We start from the raw sequence: 20,854 nt of genomic DNA, 5'->3' as shown, positions 1-20,854 counted from the left end.
GAGTCTCCTCCAGCACCATAATTCAAAAGCATCAATTCTTCAGCGATCAGTCTTCTTTATGGTCCAGCTCTCACTTCCATACATTACTACTGGGAAAACAAGTAGCTATAGCTATAGCTCTTCTCAAATCAACAGGAAATGTATGTTCTTAAAGTAGCATCTAAGAGATCAGCTACTAGATCCTGAAACACTGTAGAGCAGAGAACAGGCGGGCAACTTTGTTTTGTGGCAAACTGTTAGGTGATACAGACAAAGACATCTGGGTTACGTGGTGGACTCCAGGTTTTGAAACCAAGGGCACAGGAAAGAGAACCGAAGGATGAATGAGGCAAGAGAAGTCCTGACTACAGCATCTCCTCCAACCAAACATAACTCTGGAAGGGAAATGCAACCTCTGTGGACTGCAGCCTAGCAACCACTACTTTCTACCCTTCAGAGACGATCCTCCCACAGGAAGCAGTGACAGTCTCCAACCTTTGTTGTTGTTGTTGTTGTTCAGTCGTGTCCGACTCTTCGTGACCCCATGGACCAGAGCACTGTCCAACCATCTCATCCTCTGTCGTCCCCTTCTCCTTGTGCCCTCCATCTTTCCCAACATCAGGGTCTTTTCCAGGGAGTCTTCTCTTCTCATGAGGTGGCCAAAGTACTGGAGCCTCAGTACTTTGGGTCTCCAACCTAAATGGCTTTAAAAGGTGATTAGGCTAATTCATGGAGGAGAGGGCGATCAAAGGCGACTAGCCATGATGGTTTTGCTTTGCCCCCACATCTGGAGGCCAGTTGCTGAAAACCTCAGGTGGGAAGAGTGTTCTAGTGGTCAGATCTTGCTTGCTGGCTTCCCAAGGGCATCTGGTTGGCCATGAGGAGAACAAAATACTGGACTAGATGGGCTCTTCTTGTGCCCTTATCCTAATTCACAAGTCACAAAGACACCATTTGGAAATGATTCGGGGGCAGCAAAGCATCCATCTGCACAAACCTGAAATATAGGATGTTAATAAAGCCAAGGAAAAACACTGTTACCTTGTTGGCAGCAGGTCAGTTTTTAAATGAACATTGCCCTCTTTCACAGACAGAGGGCACGGAGCTGAATATGGACTCTTTGAAGCGATCTCAGAACTTGAGCCAAGCTCTTTTAACTACCGGGCAATGCAGATTCAAATGTCTTGCTCTCGCGATTTCCACTAAAAGAAAACCAGTTAGAACTAACAAACTTGGCACTCACAGGCCTCCTCTTTTCATCTTCTGTTTTGGTAGTAAGCAGAAATGACATGGATTTTGTATCCTTCTCATGAATTCCTTTCAAAGCTGATTTAACGGTGTGTGGTTGTTGGTAATAGGGCAGAATCTTCACCCTCCATCATCTGTTACCTGTTTAATGGAAGCATAGAATTGGAAAGTACCCCAAGGGTCATCGAGTCCAACCCCCTGCAATGCGGGAATCTCAGCTAAAGCATCCATGACAGATGGCCATCCGACCTCTGCTTAAAAAACCCGAAAAGAAGGAGAGCCCACCACCTCCAGAGGGAAACAGTTCCACTCTCAAACATCTCTTACTGTCATGAAGTTCTGATGTTTAGTTGGGATCTCCCTTCTTGTAACTGGAAGCCATTGGTTCGAGTCCTACCCTCCAGAGCAGGAGAAAACAAGCTTGCTCCATCTTCCATGTAACACCCCATGAGATATTTGAAGATGGCTATCATATTTCCTCTCACGCTCCTCTTTTCTAGGCTAAACATACCCAAGTCCTTCAACTTGGTATCCAGACCCTTGATCATCTTGGTTGCCCTCTTCTGTACCCATTCTGGCTTGTCAATATCCTTCTTAAATTGTGGCACCCAGAACTGGACACAGTATCCAGGAGGAATAGGCACAGTGTGCCTCCTTTCCCAACCCATTTGCCCAATGGTGTATGATCTGCTTTCCTCTGTATAATCCCATGCTGCTGAAGAGGAATGTTTATGGATATTCCATCCACATGTGGGGCCCAGACTCCAAATGTGCCCCCCATTCCTCTCTCTCTCTGGCCTCAGGACTCTCACAAGGCCCCTTCCCTCCCCAACCTTGCTCAGCCCCCTCCTCAAGTGCTTGGAGTATGCCCACCATCTGTGAGAAATGCCGGCATGAATAGCGACTGGAAATAGATGTCCACAGAAGCCTCTGATGTTTGGATGGGTGGAATGCAGCCTATTGTACAATGATAAAAGTCACATCCATTGCTCCAGCCATCCTTGCCTCTGGCCACACCCTCCAGAAAGCTGCCCCCGAGGTTGTGCAGCCCTTGGAATGAAAAAGATTCCAGTCTTATGAGTTACCTGATCTCTTGGTCCCTTTTCTGTTTTAAGAATTTCTTACACTACTTCAGCATCCTCTTGAGCTCTCAAAGCACAGCTTGAAGCAATTCTATGATGTCTTATATATTTTAGCTAATATAACCCCTTTTAGCTAAATGCACCAAACATTTGCCGAATGCATGGAGGCATACTGGGGCGATGTCCTTTGGCCTCATTCCCGACACCAAAATCCCTGCTAGCTCCACCCTTTGACCTCTGCATGTTCAAAGCAAGATCAAGGTCAATTGGTGCAAAAACAGGAGGCCCAGTTGTAAAGGGCTCCTGATCACTTGGAGAAACCTGTGTGCATAGACTGTTGAAGCAGAGTAGTGAAATTGGAGCTAAGAAGTGCTCTCTCTCTCTCTCTCTCACACACACACACACACACAGAGAGAGAGAGAGAGAGAGAGAGAGAGAGAGAGAGAGAGACCCTTCTTTGGAAACTGAACCAATGTTCAGACTTCAACATTCAAAAACTTTACTTGAAGAAACTTTTCTTGGGAAACCCAGCCAGATGGGTGGAATATTAACAGCAGCAGCAGCAGCAGCAGCAGCAGCAGCAACAACAACAACAACAGCAACAAATAATTAAAACATAATATTTACAGTTACATGCTTCTCCAAGCATGGACTTTTGGTCTCTTCCAGGGGCGGAGCAAGGGGGGCAGGGGGCGGTCTGCCCTGGGTACTCCCGGGGGGGTGTGATGCTTGTGGCGGGGCTCTGCCCTGCAATCTGTGCAAAGCAAAGCCGAGCTGGCCAGCCACCAAAGCCTGCTCCCCCCCCCTTTTTAAAGAGTTTTTTTTCAGCACTCGGCTGCCACGGCGTGGAGCCAAGGGGCGGGCCAGCAAGGAGGGGTGTCATGCCATGCCCCTCCTCGCTGGCCCACCCCTCGGCTCACTGCCGCGGCTCCGCCCAGGGAGCTCAGCACCAAAAAAAGCCATGAAAAGGGGGGAAGGGAAGCCCCTGCTTCGCTTTCCTCCCCCCCCCTTTCAATGGCTTTTTTCGGCCCAGATGTACTATGCATGCCCGGAAATTCCAGGCATGCGCAGTGCATCTGACGCGCGTCATAACACCATGATGCATGCGCCGTGACATCATGATGCACGCGCCGTGCCCCGCCCCCAGGGGGGTGCCTCCACGCCGCTGCCCCGGGCAGCAAAGAGGCTTCCTCGGTCACTGGTCTTTTCTAACTTCCAAACAAATGCATTTTCCTTTCTATTCAGATCTCAGCATTTTCAGCCTTCTGTATCTCAATTAGGTCCTGCCTTGAGGCTCCTATGAGAGATTTCCACTTTTACCTTCTCCTGCAGCTTTGATCTCCTTCTTTCCAGCAGAGAATAAGCACTCCCACATTCTATTCAACTTAGCAGTGTTCACAGTGGATTCTAAAACACAGCCATCTTGCTTCACATAAAACGGAGTCTCTCCTTCACTAGCTACCTCTCATGGGACCAATGTTAGCCAATCCCATGAGAACCAATAGAGATCTCTCTAGAATTCAGTTACAAACCAATCAAATTTAAACACATATTAACACATGTAAGCATTGACAGTTTCAGTGAATTAAATTACTATACTTAACATAGACTCCCTTTTCAAACCTCCTGTCAAACTCACAGATGTCAGGGAAAGGGCCAGTGTTGACTCTTCCCGGGATTCATACACCCAAAACTTTGTTTGCTCATCTGCCTGCAACATAGCATTATTGAGGTCCTTGAAGCATGTACACATCACAAACCACATTTCCTCACAGGTGGGTAGCCGTGTTGGTCTGCCATAGTCAAAACAAAATCGAAAATTTTGTTTTGACTATGGCAGACCAACACGAAAGCTCATACCAGGAACAAACTCAGTTGGTCTCTAAGGTGCTACTAGAAAGAATTTCCACATTTCCTCACAGAGACCATGCACCCTTGACTCATTTTGATGCATCTTAGAAAGCTCAGTGCTATTATCCTTAATGCATCACAGCAATTGGCAGTCTGTATGCAAGAGGCAGCGGAAAAACAGGGACGACTTAACCTTCTTTCCCCTTAACTCCTAGCTTTCCTGATAAGAAATCTTCTATTGCCACAAGCCATTAAGCATACGCCTACAGACAGATAGGGAGTAATGGGCTCAGATAGCATAATGCATGCTCTCTAGTCCCAACAGTGACTTCTACCTTTGATTTAATTTACCAGATGAATGTTTACATCGGTGACTTAAAAAGTGATACAGCCTTCCCGGGATGCTTGCTAACTGAGCATTACTTTTTAATCGATCGCGCTATAAATTACTAAGTAGCACATTTCATTCTATGAAGTGCCCATCTGGAGCCACCGTATTCATCAAGTGCAAGTCTTAATATTCTTCTGGGTTCCTTCCCAGTCGTTTGCCTTCGAAACAGATGGCTTTGTACCTCGTGTAGTTCCGTAGCAATCAATGCAAGTTTGATCACAAAAAAGAGGGTTATCACGTTTGCAAACTTCAGGCAGTATATGATCTGACAAGGCGGTTGGGCTTTGGTCTGGTGAAAGCTTACTGTGCATGCTCAGAAGCATATTTTATATTCTGATCTGAAGATGCACTTCTTGGGGAAATAGTGCTCGATTTGGAATACAGCTGAGCATCATGAACTGATCGGTTTATTAATACTCAGCCAAATAATTACAAGCTGACAAAACACCAGTGCCCAAGAGCATGCGGCACAAATCTATGGCATGACCATGCTTGGAATACTGTGCCCAGTTCTGGTCCCATCTAAAAGGATATTGTAGAGTTGCAAAAGATTCAGAAAAGGGCAACCAAAATCATCTAAGGAACGAAACAATTTCCCTATAAGGACAGGTTACAAGACTTGGGAATTCTTCATTTAGAGAAAACACAAGTAAGAGGGGGCATGATATAAGTGTATACAATTATGCATTGAGTGGAGAAAATAGATAGATGGGGTTTTTTTCTTCCTCTTTCATAATACTAGAACTCAGGGACACCCAATGAAACGGAATGCTGGAAGAGCAAATAAAGTCCCTATTCACACAATGCACTGTTAAACTGTGGAACTCGCTCCCACAGGATGAATGTTGGCCACCATGTTGGATGGCTTCAAAAGAGGATTAGAGAAATTTGTGGAGAACAATGATATTAATGGCAGATATCCACAGTGGTAGTGCTCTGTCTCCACTGTCATAGAGAGTATGCTTCTGAATAGCAGTTGCCAGAAACCACAGCAAGGGAGAATGCTGTTCTTATGTTCTTATATTCTTAGCAATTTGAACTTCAAAAAAGGCCCCGAAAAAGTGAGTTAGGAAAGAACAAAAAGGATACAAGAAATAAGCAACTCCTTGTCAAATTTCCCTGCATTTGGAAGCATTAGCCAATGTTGAACAATGTGTGCAAGAGACAAAGTCATGAAGCCAAAGGAGGAACTCAACACTGCCATGATCCCTGACCCAGGGGCTATGAGCTATGTGATGGAGACCTCATAAAAGGATGAGATCCTGGCTCTATCCTTGAGGGAAGGACTGCCAAGATCTTTCCCAGGACCCTCTCAGACAGACACTGTACTGCTGCTGTCCTCAGATCCAGAAAGGTCTCACTGACTCCCCAACCCACAGGAAGCAGAGACTGCAATAGAAGGTATTTGGATGGGAGAGAAGTCTACTAGTCGTGATGAATATATTCAAACTCTGCAGCCAGAGGCAGTATGCTTCTGGATATTCCACCCTGGATAGATCAGTTGGTTAGAGAGTGTTGCTGATAATGCCAAGGTTGCAGGTTCGATCCCCACATGGGACAGCTGCATATTCCTGCATCATATCCCTGGTGATCCTCAGGGTCCCTTCCAACTCTACAATTCTATAACTCTATGATTCTATGAATGCTAGTTGCTGGAAACAGCAGGAGGGGTGGAGTGCTATAGAGCTCAGCTCCTGCTTGCAGTCTTGTTACAGGCATCTGGTTGGCCACTGTGAAAACAGGATCCCCAATTAGATGAGCCATTGGCCTGATCAAGCAGGGTCTTCTTATGTTCTTAAGACGAAGGTCTTTTTTAATATCTAGCCAGTTCCTCTGGGGGTGCAGGTCTTACTCCAGACCCAGTTAACATATACTACAAGGCTGAAGTTTGACCTGAGTGCTTGCACGACCAACAAGTTGCACAGTTGTTTCAGCAGGATCCTAGGAGCTCTCCAAGGTCCTGCAAATGCTCTGGAACTTGCTGTGGATTCCTAAGACTCTTGACTAGACCTCTTGATGGGACATTGCTAAGCTATAAAAGCTTCTATAAGTTAAAAGAGGGGGTGAGTTTCTTAACAACTCTCAGCACTCTTAACAAACCACACTTCCCAGAATTCTTTGGGGGGAAGCCATGTTTGTTTTAAGCAATATCATAGTGTTTTAAATGGATGGTGGGAGTGTGACCTAACTTAAGGAAATTCAGGGAAGTTTCCCACCTATTCCTCCCCAATGGCAACCCTCCTGCCCCATCCCTCCCCACTTGTTTGGGAGGGGCCCCTTAACCTCTTCATGCTCTTCAGAGGAAACAGTTGGCTGCTGAGGGGGTGGGGTGGGACATCTTTGAGTGAATATCTTAGGAATCCAAGCCAATGCTTTTCTGCCAAGTCAGTTTACACATCCTTCTGCTGATCATTAAGTGTAAAGAAATCAAATGAAGAAATCAAATGAAATCATGTATGAACAAGGCCCAGGTCATCTATCATGCCTATTTTCAATATTATTTAGTAGAAGAGGGTCCCCCCCCCCCAGAAACCAGTGAAGCAATAAAGAACGAAAGCCAGTTTGTTCTTTCAATGGCTGAGCTTCATTCTTTCACTCCATTAACACAATTCTTCAAGCTCATATCAAGGCAATCTCTTTTTTTAAAAAAAAAAATAAGCTATGCATTATTTAAAAATATCAAGGGAGAAGAAAACCCCCGGAGAGTGTGATAGGCTTGATTTTTTTAAATAAATGTGAATGCATCCTTCACAATTTAATTTTTGTTACTGTTGCAACTCAACATTTCATTCTTTTTAAATCAACCATGAATGCATATTTAAGTATTTTTTTTATATAAAAAGATCTATTTGTCATCCTTTCAAAACCCATAGCCAAGCTTTTAGGGCAATATAGCCACAAAGTAAACTCTATGGAGTATCTTTCATCACTAATCCTCAAAGATTGCACTCATCAATGCCTGTTTCTCTCTCCTTCATTCTAGTCCATCCACAGTGGATGGCATGGAGAAGCACCATCACTCACCTGACCACCCAACAGCGGAGTCATTGACGCTCACCAGAAAAGGGCTGGGGAGGCAGCAGGGCTGTTTGTGCAGTTCAGATGCACCAGCAGACCCAATCTAGTGTACCTGCTGGGGTGTTTGCTCCACAGCAATCTCCCTGTCATTTCCCACCTCCTCCTCTTCTCCCTGGTAAGCAGCAGTGATGGGATGTCATGTGAGTATTGCCCCCCCCCCTCGTGCTTTCTGCTACTTTAATCCACAAAGGCTTCATTCATCATCCTTTCCTAAGGTCCTTCCTCAGACTAGAGGAGAGATTTGCCTAACTATAAGGGGGGGGGTTGCAAAGCAGAGATTCCAGAGAAGAAGAAGAAGAAGAACAACAAGAACAAGACGAAGAAGACCAAGACCACGAAGCGGAGGAGGCGGCGGAGGAGGAGGAGGAGGAGGAGGAGGAGGAGATTGGATTTGATATCCCGCTTTATCACTGCTCGAAGGAGTCTCAAAGCGGCTAACATTCTCCTTTCCCTTCCTCCCCCACAACAAACACTCTGTGAGGTGAGTGGGGCTGAGAGACTTCAGAGAAGTGTGACTAGCCCAAGGCCACCCAGCAGCTGCATGTGGAGGAGCGGAGACACGAACCCGGTTCCCCAGATTACAAGTCTACCGCTCTTAACCACTACATCACACTGGCTCTCTTGCCCAAATGTTTGCTCTTGCTGTTATGCCCCTCCATAACAGGTGTTTCATCTTTCATGAAGGCAGTGCCAGGGGCTTCTATCCTGTGAGATCTGAAGAAGAGCTTCCCCCAGTCAATAGAAGAACGAAGACCTGGTGCAGCTCCTTGTGCAGTGGCATTGCAGCCTCTGTCTAAGTTCCCTGCTCACTGCTGGACTCCAGGCCCAATACTCCACCATCAGGGCTTGTAACATACCCTCCAACATTCCTCAGATGAAAAGAGGGGCATTTATCACTCCCCACAATTGACCCTCCTCAAACCCACCCCCATTTTTTGGTCCTCCCACCCGCAAAGCATTTCCTGAGTGCCACCACCACTTCACCAAAAAGGGCACAGGAATCATGCCCTCCACCACCGTCCTGAGAAACCCCCTTTATCCTGATTTGATTTTATTCTTTGGTAGAAGTACAAGAAGAAAAAGAAAAAAACACATTGGTGAAGAGTGGAAGGAATGCAATGTGACTTTGTCCCATCTAGATAAACACTGCAAAGAACTGAGCAAGGGAAGATAGTAATTAATTTTCCCAGCACACCAGGTCCGGAACAACAATGTACATAAAGGACTACAAACGTGAAATGGATTTCATATTTATAAGATATAACAGAGGCGTTGTTTGCAAGGAGGAAAAAGCAAAAGTCAGCTGCAAGAACGGACCAACGACTAGTGAAGGACGACAGCTGGACATTAAACAAGAAATGATGCAGATATGGGCGGAAATGATTGACATGTTTGCAACAGGAGCGGGGGAACCTGATTTTAAGAAACTGTATTAAATTAAAGTAATTTGGTTTGATTTCTAATAATTTGGAAAATTTGATAAAAAATAATTTGAAAAAGAAAAACACACACACCAATAAATAAATTGTGGAAAGGGGCAAGATTAGACATGGATGCACAAAGCATACATACATGCATGCATGCATGCATACATACATACATACATACTCCTTGTGCTCAGCTCTACTCCACTCCCCCTTTCTTTCTTTCTTTCTTTCTTTCTTTCTTTCTTTCTTTCTTCCTGCCCTGTCCTCTGCCTGCCCCTCAGAGTTTGTGCATCATGTGGGGCTGGGCCTTGGCAGCGGCAGCCTCTCCTAGTCCTTTTTCACTCTCCAGCAGCCACAATGAGCTGCACAAGAGAGGAGGCCAACAGCAGTGGCCATGGAGAGGCAACGGAATGCTCCCTTGCTGGTGGTGGTGCTTGGGACAAGCGCCGGCTTATCTTCCTCCCCGAGCTCAGCAGCAGCAGCACTGGCGGGGGGGGGGACATACTGGGATCAAATCATAAGCCGGGATGGCTTTGGTAATTCCAGGACTAGCTCTGGAAAATCAGAAGACTTGGATGGCATGACATATGCTAATATGGGGGCCGTTTTATCCTAAACACAGTTGTTGTGTGATGGCCCTTCTTGTTTGCTGCTATAGCCATTGTTGGTTTTGCAACGTCCCTCACATCCCCTTCAGCAATAAAAACGTAAGCGCTCAGCTGGATCAGGCTAAAGGCCCTTCCAGTCCAACATCTGGCAAACCAGATGCTCCCGGCAAAGCTGCAAGCAGAATTTGAGCTCAATAGCCCTCTGCCCACCTGTGACTCCCAGCCAATGGGCATTCAGAGACACAGTCCCTCTGGCATCGGAGGTAGAATGTGCTGCATTGTGCCTTAGGATAATACAATAGATGCCCCCCCCACTTGAACTCATTCCATTATCCTGCACCTAATGCAATAACTGGCTGTAAATGGCAATAGAACCAAGCGATGCTAAGCTAACGCAATTAGCTGTTGTTCAGCAGAGCTCGTCACTTTCCCTTTCAAGAACCAACCACCCTTCATCACTGGCGAGGGGGCACTCAGTGACCACTTTTTGTTTGTATTCCCTGTGGTTGTAATCACATTACTCATCCATGAGCCACAAAATGATGGTATCATTAAAGCATCTTTCCAGTTAGAAGGCAGAAGTCGGGTCCAGCCGCCAGGAAGTTCACAAAAGAGCAACAGATGTAATAACCTTGGAGAATTCCCCAGGGGATGATGCAGCAGAGCCTGGAGCTCAGAGGAAAAAAGACATTTCATTATATAGAGGAGGAAGAAAATCAAATACATGAGAGAAATACAAAGCTTAAACAAATTGTTTTTTGCGAGAAAAGTTGCTCTGGTTGCAGTCCGTCCAAATCGGTTGACATTTTTTTTTTTTAAGAAAAAGAAAAAAGATGAAGAAAGATATGAGTGAATATTTTTGGGAGGGAAAGGCATTTTCTTCCTTCCTTTTCTTCTTTCTTGGGCTTTAATAACATTGTCCTTATTTTCCCCCCTCTCAGCCAGAGAATGTAATTTAAGCATGCAGCACCCTGCACCACGCATAATTTAATTAGATATTATGCCATTGAAATTAGAATTGCATTGGTGAATCTCAGCTCCATACTAATGAATAGTGCTTTACCACGTATGAGATTTTAAGAGACCCTGTTTGATTAGGCTGGCCAAAAAGGAAAAGGAAAAAAAAGGGGGGGTTATTCTCAGAACTAGCTGGGTCTGTACGGAGCTGAGGTGTGTATTGCAAGGATGCCTATAGATTTATCTGGGTCTATAGGGAGAGACAGCTTGTATATTGAAATGACACCCTTGGAATGAATTGCCTTCCTGCAGTCACGGGAACCTTGTCAGACAAGCCCCAAATGCAGGGATTTGGGGAATGCTTTGACCTTGTGGTTGGGATTCTACACATTAGTTCCTGTGGACTTCCTCGAACACATTAATTCAAGGAAGTTCACAACAGCAAGCTTTCTTCTGAAGAGTAAGAGAAGGAAGAGAACGTGCCCAGACAGATGGGACAACCTGTCAGGGCACAGTGGGCGTGTCTCCCACAGGGTCCTCTCTAGCAAACTTACAGGAAAACTCTGTGAGCTCCAGCTCCCATCCTGTGCCTATCTAGCAAACATGTATCATTGATTTGGCTGCATGGTAAATATCCCACATCTTCCTCTCCCATGCAGCCACCTGTGACCCCCCTGAAAGGTCTCTCTGGGTCTTCACGGACCTTGAATGCTGTGGAATGGCTCGTGGAGGGTTGTTGCAAGAGAGAAGGGCGCTGAAACCTTGCTTTTGCTTCCTTACATACACCTATTTTAGGGTTGAAGTCTGGTTTGGGGTGATTGCCCCGTCCTCTACCAGCCCCCTGTGCTCCATTGGAAGTTGTTCAGGAGGACCACCGCCTTGAAGTGACTCAACAGGTGGGACAGTACTGCTTTGCAAGCTTCCTGGTTGATAAGTCACTTACTGGGAGAGGAGGAAGGCAGTGGAGAAGCACTGAATTTGTTTTGCGGGTGCATTTGGACCATGGCGACCTTTATTCTGCCTCTCTTCCCCTCCCAATAAGCAACAATGACAAATAAGCGTAATGGCTATATCGAGTCTGGTGAGCTCCTCCTGCGTCTGACCCCTCTGAGAGACTTTTGGTGGATTGCTGGGAGCCAGTGTGGTGTAGTGGTTAAGAGCGGTAGACTCATAATCTGGTGAACCGTGTTCGCGTCTCCGCTCCTCCACATGCAGCTGCTGGGTGACCTTGGGCTAGTCACACTTCTTTGAAGTCTCTCAGCCCCACTCACCTCACAGAGTGTTTGTTGTGGGGGAGGAAGGGGAAAGGAGAATGTTAGCCGCTTTGAGACTCCTTCGGGTAGTGATAAAGCGGGATATCAAATCCAAATTGTTCTTCTTCTTCTCTTCTTCTCCTGCTGGCGAAAGGGTGGGGAGATAGGTTGGGAAACATTTCTCCTTCCATGAACTTCCTTAAACTGCCTTCTGATTCAAGCCAAGATCTCCGACTGCAGGACCTGCCATCATAGTTCAACAGAAATCCCACTTCCATGGGACAAATGTCAGGGGGGAATATGGGAGATTTCTATGTCCCTAGTGGCTCCAATAAGCCCAGCAAAAGAAAATCAAGCATGATCATATCTGCATAGCCTCATTCTGAGTTCTGGTTTGTGGTTTAAAACCCTGATTAACCATGCAGTTACCCAGGCACCACTACCCTTTTGACGGCTCTGGATCGCTCCGGGTGGACCCTATCCTGGATAGCTCTGTTGGTTAGAGCACGGTGCTAATAACACCAAGTTTGCAGGTTCAATCCCCGTATGGGACAGCTGCATATTCCTGCATTTCAGGGGGTTGGACTAGATGGTCCTCAGGGTCCCTTCCAAATCTATGACCAAGAGTGATATGGACTGCATTGACTCACTCTGGGTATCCCAGATAGACCCAAATTCACCTGATTTGGTTCAGGATCCCCGGTTTATCCAGAGCCAGTGAGCCAGTTATGCTTAGTAGAGCTTGCTTGGATACAAGCCATAGCATTGTTCGAAGGGGCATTCTAGAGGGGGAAAAAGATTTGCTTCTGCCATGGATGGGCATCTAAAACCAGCAGTACCACGAGAATCATATAATACAGCAGTCAGTAGCAGCAAGGAACCAATTTTTCACCCGTGCCTTGAAATTTGTCATCACCCCCTGAAATATGGGAGAGTCTGCACAGTTCACTGTGACCCTCCTCTGGCTGAACTTTGGGGATTCCAAAAGTTCATCCCGGCATTTGGATAGATAATAAAAAGGGAATCACAGTGGGGATCTCATTCTCTCAGTCAATACGGCAGAAATAGGCACTCTTTGTAATTACTGTGTCAGTAAGACTGTGCATCTGTAAGACAAATCACCTCCAACAGATGAATGCAATTGTCAGTGAGAAAGAGGACCACCCGGACTGGATTACACTGCAGAAAAATACATGGAATGCCAAGCCTTCCTGAACATGTATGCAATTATCCTCCATCATGCTGTATATGCAAGGAAGACACATCCCAGATCCATTGCACAGAACCTTACCAACTCCAATGAGAAAAAATACACGGTCCTCTGCTCCAGTTTTGTGTTTGGCATTGAGCATTGAGCACCTGCTTTTATCCACAAGGAAACCTGACTTCATCCAGAATTCCTCACCCTGAAAAATTTCAGCAACTGAAACTTTGTACATTAACTGTTCCGCCAGGGGTGACATTGATAATGAAGTGAATGGCTTGTTGAAAAGAAACAAGACAGCTGCAATTATTATTATTATTATTATTATTATTATTATTATTATTATTATTAAAATTTGTACATCCAGAGATCTCAAGGAGGTTTACAGGATAAAAATACAAGATGAAAACACAAAATACACAATAAGAACAAACACAAAACAAACCAATAACCCCCCCCCTCCTTTATTTCGATAAAGATGCAGCAAATCACATAGAATCATAGAAGTTGGAAGAGACCACAAGGGCCATCCAAGTGTTAGCATTAATAACTAGCAAGTCCTGAAATGGGTCCAAATTGTTTTTGGGAAAGCTCAATGAACAGAGGAATGCATCTGGTTGGCTACTTTGAGAACAGGATGCTGAAATAGATGGGTCACTGGCCTGATCCTGAAGGGGTCTTCTTACGTCCTTATATGCAAGCAGAAAATAGCCTCAGGAATGCTTTCCCCGAGGCTTTTTTGTGTTCTTAAATGTGAAGCTCTTGTAATGTTGTTTCTCAGAAGAATAATCCTTCATGGGTCAATGGGACCTTCCTCCAGGAAATTGTTTAGGGTTACAGCAAATGTTTGACAACCTTAACCCCATTGCCTCATCTGAATGTAGTTTTTGATGATGATGATGATGATGATGACGACGACTGTAGTTTATTTTTATTTAAAAACACTGTCTTTGCTTGGTTACCTATTCAGACATTTGGATATTGAGCTGTATGTGTAAATTTCATAGTAGCACCTTAGCTACTATAGCACCACGAAAGCTCATACCAATAACACACTTAGTTGGTCTCTAAGGTGCTACTGGAAGGAATTTTTAAATTTTGTTTTGACTATGGCAGACCAACACGGCTACCTACCTGTAAATTTTATGCAGGCTTAATGTACTGTACACCACCTTGGTTATGCCAGCATCATGAGCATAGGATTGCTCCTTTAGGATGTTATCCACAGCTAGCCAAACTCAGAGTAGATCCATTGAAGTTAATGGACATAGAATCATAGAAATAGTAGAATTGGAATTGTCTCAAGGGTCATCTAGTCCAACCCCCTGCCATGCAGGAACCACAGCTAACAAATCCCTGGCAGGTAGTCATCCAACCTCTGCTTAAAAACCTCTAATGACCTTCCTTCTGAGGCAGTCCATTCCACTTTCAAACAGCTCTTACTATCAGAGAGTTCATCCTAATGTTGAGTCGGAATTGCCTTTCTTGCAATTCAAACTCAGGACTCACATAGCAGCTTAGGACCCTCGTACCTAAGGGACCGCCTCTCCTGGTATGTCCCGTGTAGGACCTTAAGGTCCTCAAATAATAATCTTTTGGAGGCCCCGAGCAACAAAGATGTTAGGTTGGCCTCAACTAGGGCCAGGGCCTTCTCAGTATTGGCCCCGACTTGGTGGAACAGTCTATCACAAGAGACCAGGGCCCTGCGGGATTTGGCATCTTTCCGCAGGGCCTGCAAGACGGAGCTGTTCCACCTGGCCTTTGGGTTGGTTTCTGTTTGATACTTATGCTTCATTCTTTTATTGGTGGGCTATTTGAAAATGAGACTGCAGTTTTAATTTTGAGCTTTAAATTTGTATTTTACTCTGTATTTCAAAATGATTGTTTTCATGTTTTTGCTGTGATTTTCATTTAATGTTAGCCGCCCTGAGCCCGGGTTTTTGGCTGGGAAGGGCCGGGTATAAATAAATTATTATTATTATTATTATTATTATTATTATTATTATTATTATTAGCCCATTAATTTCAGGTCGTCTGCTCTGAGCAGGACTTAACATCAAACATAACCTTTACTATCTGCAAATCATGCAGATGCAAGTTTACCAACATCACCAGCTGATTTGGAGAGCTAGACTTGTGTCTAGAAACTTTCCGGCAGGTAGCTCTTAGCTGATGTTTTCCAGATCTCATTCCTGAAAAACGAGGAAACCCCTTCCCTCGCTGGCTTTCTCCCCAGAGCCTACACCTGCCTTTCCATTTCTCCCATCAATTCTCCCTGGGCTCTCCCAGCTTCCTTTTTTTGGCAAGCAAGGCTGCTCAAAGACATATGTGTTGTTTCAGTGGTCATTGCAGAGAGATTCCATTTCCTTAGCTCACGGCCGTCTTCTAAGGAATAATTAATCCCCTCCCCATAAGGTAAGAATTGGCCTCAATTCCACACAAATGAGCCATTGCAATCCCTGATTTCCATCAATGTAAGAGTGAAGATACAGCAAGAACTGGAGAACTGATTGACATGCCAATTAGATAAGGAAAAAAAGTGTATAGATTCCCAAAGTGCTTTGTTTTTATTCTCCTGCTCATATGGCATATGTCTCTTAGGATAAAAGTCTTCAAGGTGGTGTACACCGGAGCGCTCCCTCTCTTCTTCTTCTTTTGGAAACTTGTTTGAAGCTTAAGAAACATCTTATTGATCTTGTTTTATGTTCTGTTCATAGACACTCAGCCAGAGCATTTCTTCTTCTCGCCGGCGGTTCAGGAAAAGAAAGCTCTGGTGGTCTGAAGAGATGTGGCTGAGAAGGAAGACAAAAAACCCTCCAACTTTGCTTTGTTGCTGGAGAAGGGGCTTCAAAACATTCCGTCTGCATTGAAAGGGGTGCCTGGATCCATTGTAACGAGCTCTGTTTTAAACGAGTGGTTTAAGGAGGAGGGCACCAAGATGTGCGGCACGATACTAACAGGCAGAGTTGCACAAATAACTGGGAACGGGCATGCCACTTCCATGGCGAATCCACAAAGAACAGCTGCACTCAGTAGAACAAGGCCCAAAACAACATGCCCTCTCTGCCTATCTTGGTGCCCATTTCACAGATGGCAAAACTATTGCAGATATCGATATGGTGCAGCACGAAGCACTTGGATACATAATAGCTGGCTCCTCTGGGAATAGAAATTGTCCAGACCCATAAGTGTTATTGAAAGCTTTACTAACCAGAACTTCTTCAAAGCAGGTAGGAAGATATCAACATCCAGAAAGTTGCATAAAGCATCCAAGCCTAGGTTCTTCTTAAATATACATAGCATAATTACAATCAGAGCAAAAATCAGTGCTCCATCTCTCCCATAGCTTGCTTGGCTGTTGTTTTTAAGAATCCCCCCCCCCTAAAATGTATCAATACTTTAGCATGGTTTTTGCAAACCAATTTTCCCCAAATAGAATGAGTTTCTAATGTTATGTTCATGTGCTCCTGCATACAACCTAAGTCTATGCAGTTCCTGGAGAGACTCCATTTCACATTCTTCTCCCACTGTTCTTAGGAACAAAAGGGCAAGGGCAACTCCCATTCAAAATGGAGATTTACAATTGAATACCCTCACATGATCTAAGGTTAAACACTCGTGTGAGTGCTAGCAGAGAACATCAACAGTTAATTATCAGCCTGTTAAAGCTCAGAGAGAGCTTCATTATAGCCCAGTGGAATTTTCCAAAGTTAAACCTTTTGGCAATTTATATACAGACAGACATCCATTTCAGTGTTCAATTAAACAATTATACTTAACAAAAACAGTGCGGGCATTTGGGCTGGTTTTGCAGGCTTGAAAAATTCCAAGCCGGGGAAGGAGAAGCTCAAACCTTGCTACCAGAGCTTCTCCTGGTGTCTACCAGTTGATATGCTCACACCCTCTGCTGGTGCTTTGATAAGGGTCCACATTTGCCTTTGTATGTTCCAGCTTCTGGAAGTCCCTGCTGAAGCTTTGTATTTCTTCGACCAATATAGAAATGAGATGTCCCCACTCCCATCAGTACTTCCTTTATTTGACTCCAACCTGTCCCATCCATAAAATGCACCTTATCAATAACTGGGCTCCTGCCTCCTCACTTGTTTAGTTGGAATCGATCCCATTTCATGCTGACATTGTGGTTGATGCAGTAATTTACTGCCTCTACCAGGCAATTTTCTCTGGCCTTCCTTGAAGAGTCTGTGGTTTTCTAGCTCCTAAGGCTGGGATAAGCACAAAGGTATTGATGATGCCTAGTGAAATAGTTTGAAACCTCAAAAGGTATATCACCCCTCCATTTAACGCTGAACTGATGGCTCTGAAAGCCTGATTCAGTGTACTTGTGTCTAAAAAGGAACAGATTGCTTCATTGTCCCTTGATCTGTAACAGTTTCCAGGATCTTTGGTGATGTGTAATTCTATTGACTTGGTGTTTCAGAACTGAAGAAAAGAAGAAAATAGAGATGTCTTCCATTCCCCAATTTCTGAGATTATGGTTGTTGTTTTTTTAACAAAACAAAAAAAACACCAGTCATTAAAAAGAAAAATCAGATCTTTGCCAGAACACAATATACTTACTTTCATTTAAAAAGTCTTATTTCCAGAAAATGGTGACCCTTGGGCATGGCAACTCTAAGATGTGTGGATGTGCATGTTTATTCCAATTGAAGAAATGCAATGCTTTATGAAATAAATCAATAACCCAAAAAGCAAATGAAAATAAAATTAACACTTTAATCATCTCTTTTCCACCTTCTTTATCGATATGTTAACTGGTTCCAGTACCTTCATCCCCACCCCCACCCCGATAACGAAGTGAGGGAAATGAATTCTATTGAGTTGTTAATGTTTTATTTGCAGTTATTTAAATGATAACAGGTTTCCATGCGTACATACACAGAAGTAAGCCTCGGTGAGTTCAGTGGGCTTACTCCCAGGAAAGAGGATATGTGAGGGCTGCAGGCCTTATGCATTATATTCCATTTTCTCAATTCGCTTCAATACTTCTGTTCGACAACTTTCGGCTACTGGGAAAACCTTCCAGGTATTTTGTGCCCTTGTGCCTTATCTATAGCTCATTAACATTTTGTAGCATATAAAATTAATATAGCACATTTTTTTATTGCTTTGCTTATGAAATGGAAGTCAAATAAAGATCACCAGTGGAAAAATTTATGATTCAGAAATGAATGAATGAATGGTAGCTGATTAAGTGAAATGACTCCACCAAAAATAATTGCATCTGAAGTGAGGGTGAAATGGACGTTCTGCCATCAGTGGTGTTATAACTAGAGTTGTGAACCACTTACACCAGGTAGGCAAAAGCTGATAGAATAGTGGTCTCTGGTCTCTGATCTGCTGGGCTTAGGGATGGGTGAATTTCTCAGTTTCAGTTTCTCACTTTTCCAGCCTTAAATTCAATCTGCCACATTTCCACATTGCTTAGCATGGTTGTTGTTTTTAAGAATTCCACCCCCCCCCAATAAAATGTATCAGTGCTTTAGCATGGTTTTTGCAAACCAATTTCCCCCAAATAGAATGCGTTTCTAATGTTATGTTCATGTGCTTATGCATTTTTAGGCACACTTTACTCTGGCGTAAGCACTTTTCGTAGACATTACCGTACCCTGGACGTGTCCTGGGAAAACTGGAACATCCTGAGTCCCCCCCCCCAATACCATGGTAACCATTTTGTGTGCCGTAGTCTCCATAGCTGTCAACCCTCCCTGCTGTTTCCCAATGCTATAATAAGGGAATTTCCCACAAAAAAGGAAAAGGTTGACAGCTATGTCTCGCACAATTTAGTGCCGAGATCTCCCCCACCCCACCCCCCAATAGCACTTTTCTGGTGCCGCTATCTTGCATGGTGCCCCAAAGTGCCTATTTCCTGTGAGAGCTCAGCCCCCTTTAAAAAGTGTGTCTTTGGCCTCCATGATCACATGTGGGTCACATGATTCACGTGGCAGCACAGGCAGAGAGACATGTGTCCTGGTTTGGAGACTCAACGTGTTAGAGGGTGTGTGCTACCTGCCTGAAGAAATGCCTTGAAGAATTAGGAGAAGTGCAAATTGAGAGAGGTGGCTGTGTTTCGGTTCACGTGTTGCTTCAGAAAGTGCAGATTAGGTAGCTTCTCCTTTGAATGCAGGTTGAATCCGATTTCTGCCCATCCCTAGTGCCGGCCCTTACATAGCCCAAAGGAGCACCATCTGTGGAGAAGAGGAGGTTCTCAGCAGGCTTAGAGGAACCCAGCAATTTCCTAACCAAGCTAACGATTGGGCAATGCGGCAACTCATTTAGGATTCATGCCTTTGGTAAAATTCAGCAGGCCTCACTCTGGCTGCTTGGTGATGCCTGGAAGGAGGGCAGCGTGCAGTCTCAGAAAGAATCAAACTAATATTCATGATAGGACGCAGGTATGGGAACAGGAGATTGGAGGACCTCTTTTTTTTGGACACCGAACAAAAGAAGAAAGAGGAGGCAAGGCATGTGAAAAATTACAGATTCCAGCGGGCTGTGAAATATAATAGAAAGTTACTTCCTGAGCGATAATTTATGGATCTGGTTCACTTCTGCAAATTGCGTTGTGTCCTGCAAATACGGCCTCATTAGTCATTGAGCTTAATTCTTTCTGCCAGCCGCAGTTCAAGGTAACACATCTCCTAAAGTTCACTTGTATGGAATTTAAATCTAATTACACTACTTCTCCCCCCCCCCTGAAATTTGCTAAATCCCATTATTTTTAAAAATGCACACTTTCCAGAAAATCCTGCCTTTCTGCATTTACTGAATAATGGAATAGAATGGCTTATTATTTTGAAGGCCTACCCCCTCCTTTTTTTCTATTGCCCCTTTTGGAACTGCTCTGGCATTTGGCTTGTAAAAGATAAAGCAAGGTCTTGGGGAGTGATTGATCGATTGTTCAATCTCAGGCCAAGTCTATGAGGGCAAAGCCTTGTAGCTGCAGCAGCAGGTTGTCACAGGTATCGCTCCTAAATCTTGCCACTGCTGACCATCAATTAAGCACAACTCCTATGCTGGAGTTTCAATAGCTACAGCCTCCCAGCTGCTTGTAAAGATGGTAGATTCCATTCCAGAGTCACACTTTTATGATAAATCCATCATTCTTGTTTATTTATTGGCTTTCTTGCCCATCCATCTCCACAAGGCCCCAGGGTTGCTTGGAACAAATATTAAACAAAACCCCAAAACAATACTAAAAGTAATTAAAACAATCGGAGGAAATGAGTGGATCCTTTTTTAAAAAAAAAACAACAACCCAAAACCAAATCCCATGTGTTTCTCATCTGCCCAACTTCTCTGGTTCAAACACGTTTTACAGGAGTTTTGAAAAAAAAAAATCTGGGACACTTGGTTAGAGATCATCAGTTGTTTTTTTCCTGGGGGATACTCAGGGATATGTGTACCCCTAAACATTTTGTGAATCTAACCAGAGAAGAAACTATTTTTATTAAATAGTGGGTGGACATAGCAGACGACACAGTGATTCTCCAAGCAGCTCTGTTTATTCTCAGGCTGGAACAGAACTGATCTGAAGGGCTTAGCAGCCTGCTTATATAGAACTCAGCTACAAGCAACAGTAACAACTTTCTGTGGTTACCCAATCCCTGAACATCACTTTCAATCCCTCATTTGCATGTGCGGACCTGAGTGAGAACTGCAGCAGCATGAACCATATACACACACCCCTAGTGGCCTAGGGTGAGAACTTCAATACATAACAAAAAAAATTAAAAATAGCTTTTTCTCTAACACGGA

The sequence above is a fragment of the Lacerta agilis genome, chromosome 4, assembly GCF_009819535.1.
Source record: "Lacerta agilis isolate rLacAgi1 chromosome 4, rLacAgi1.pri, whole genome shotgun sequence".
Lineage (NCBI taxonomy): Eukaryota > Metazoa > Chordata > Lepidosauria > Squamata > Lacertidae > Lacerta > Lacerta agilis.
Note: the sequence above shows the minus strand (reverse complement) of the source record.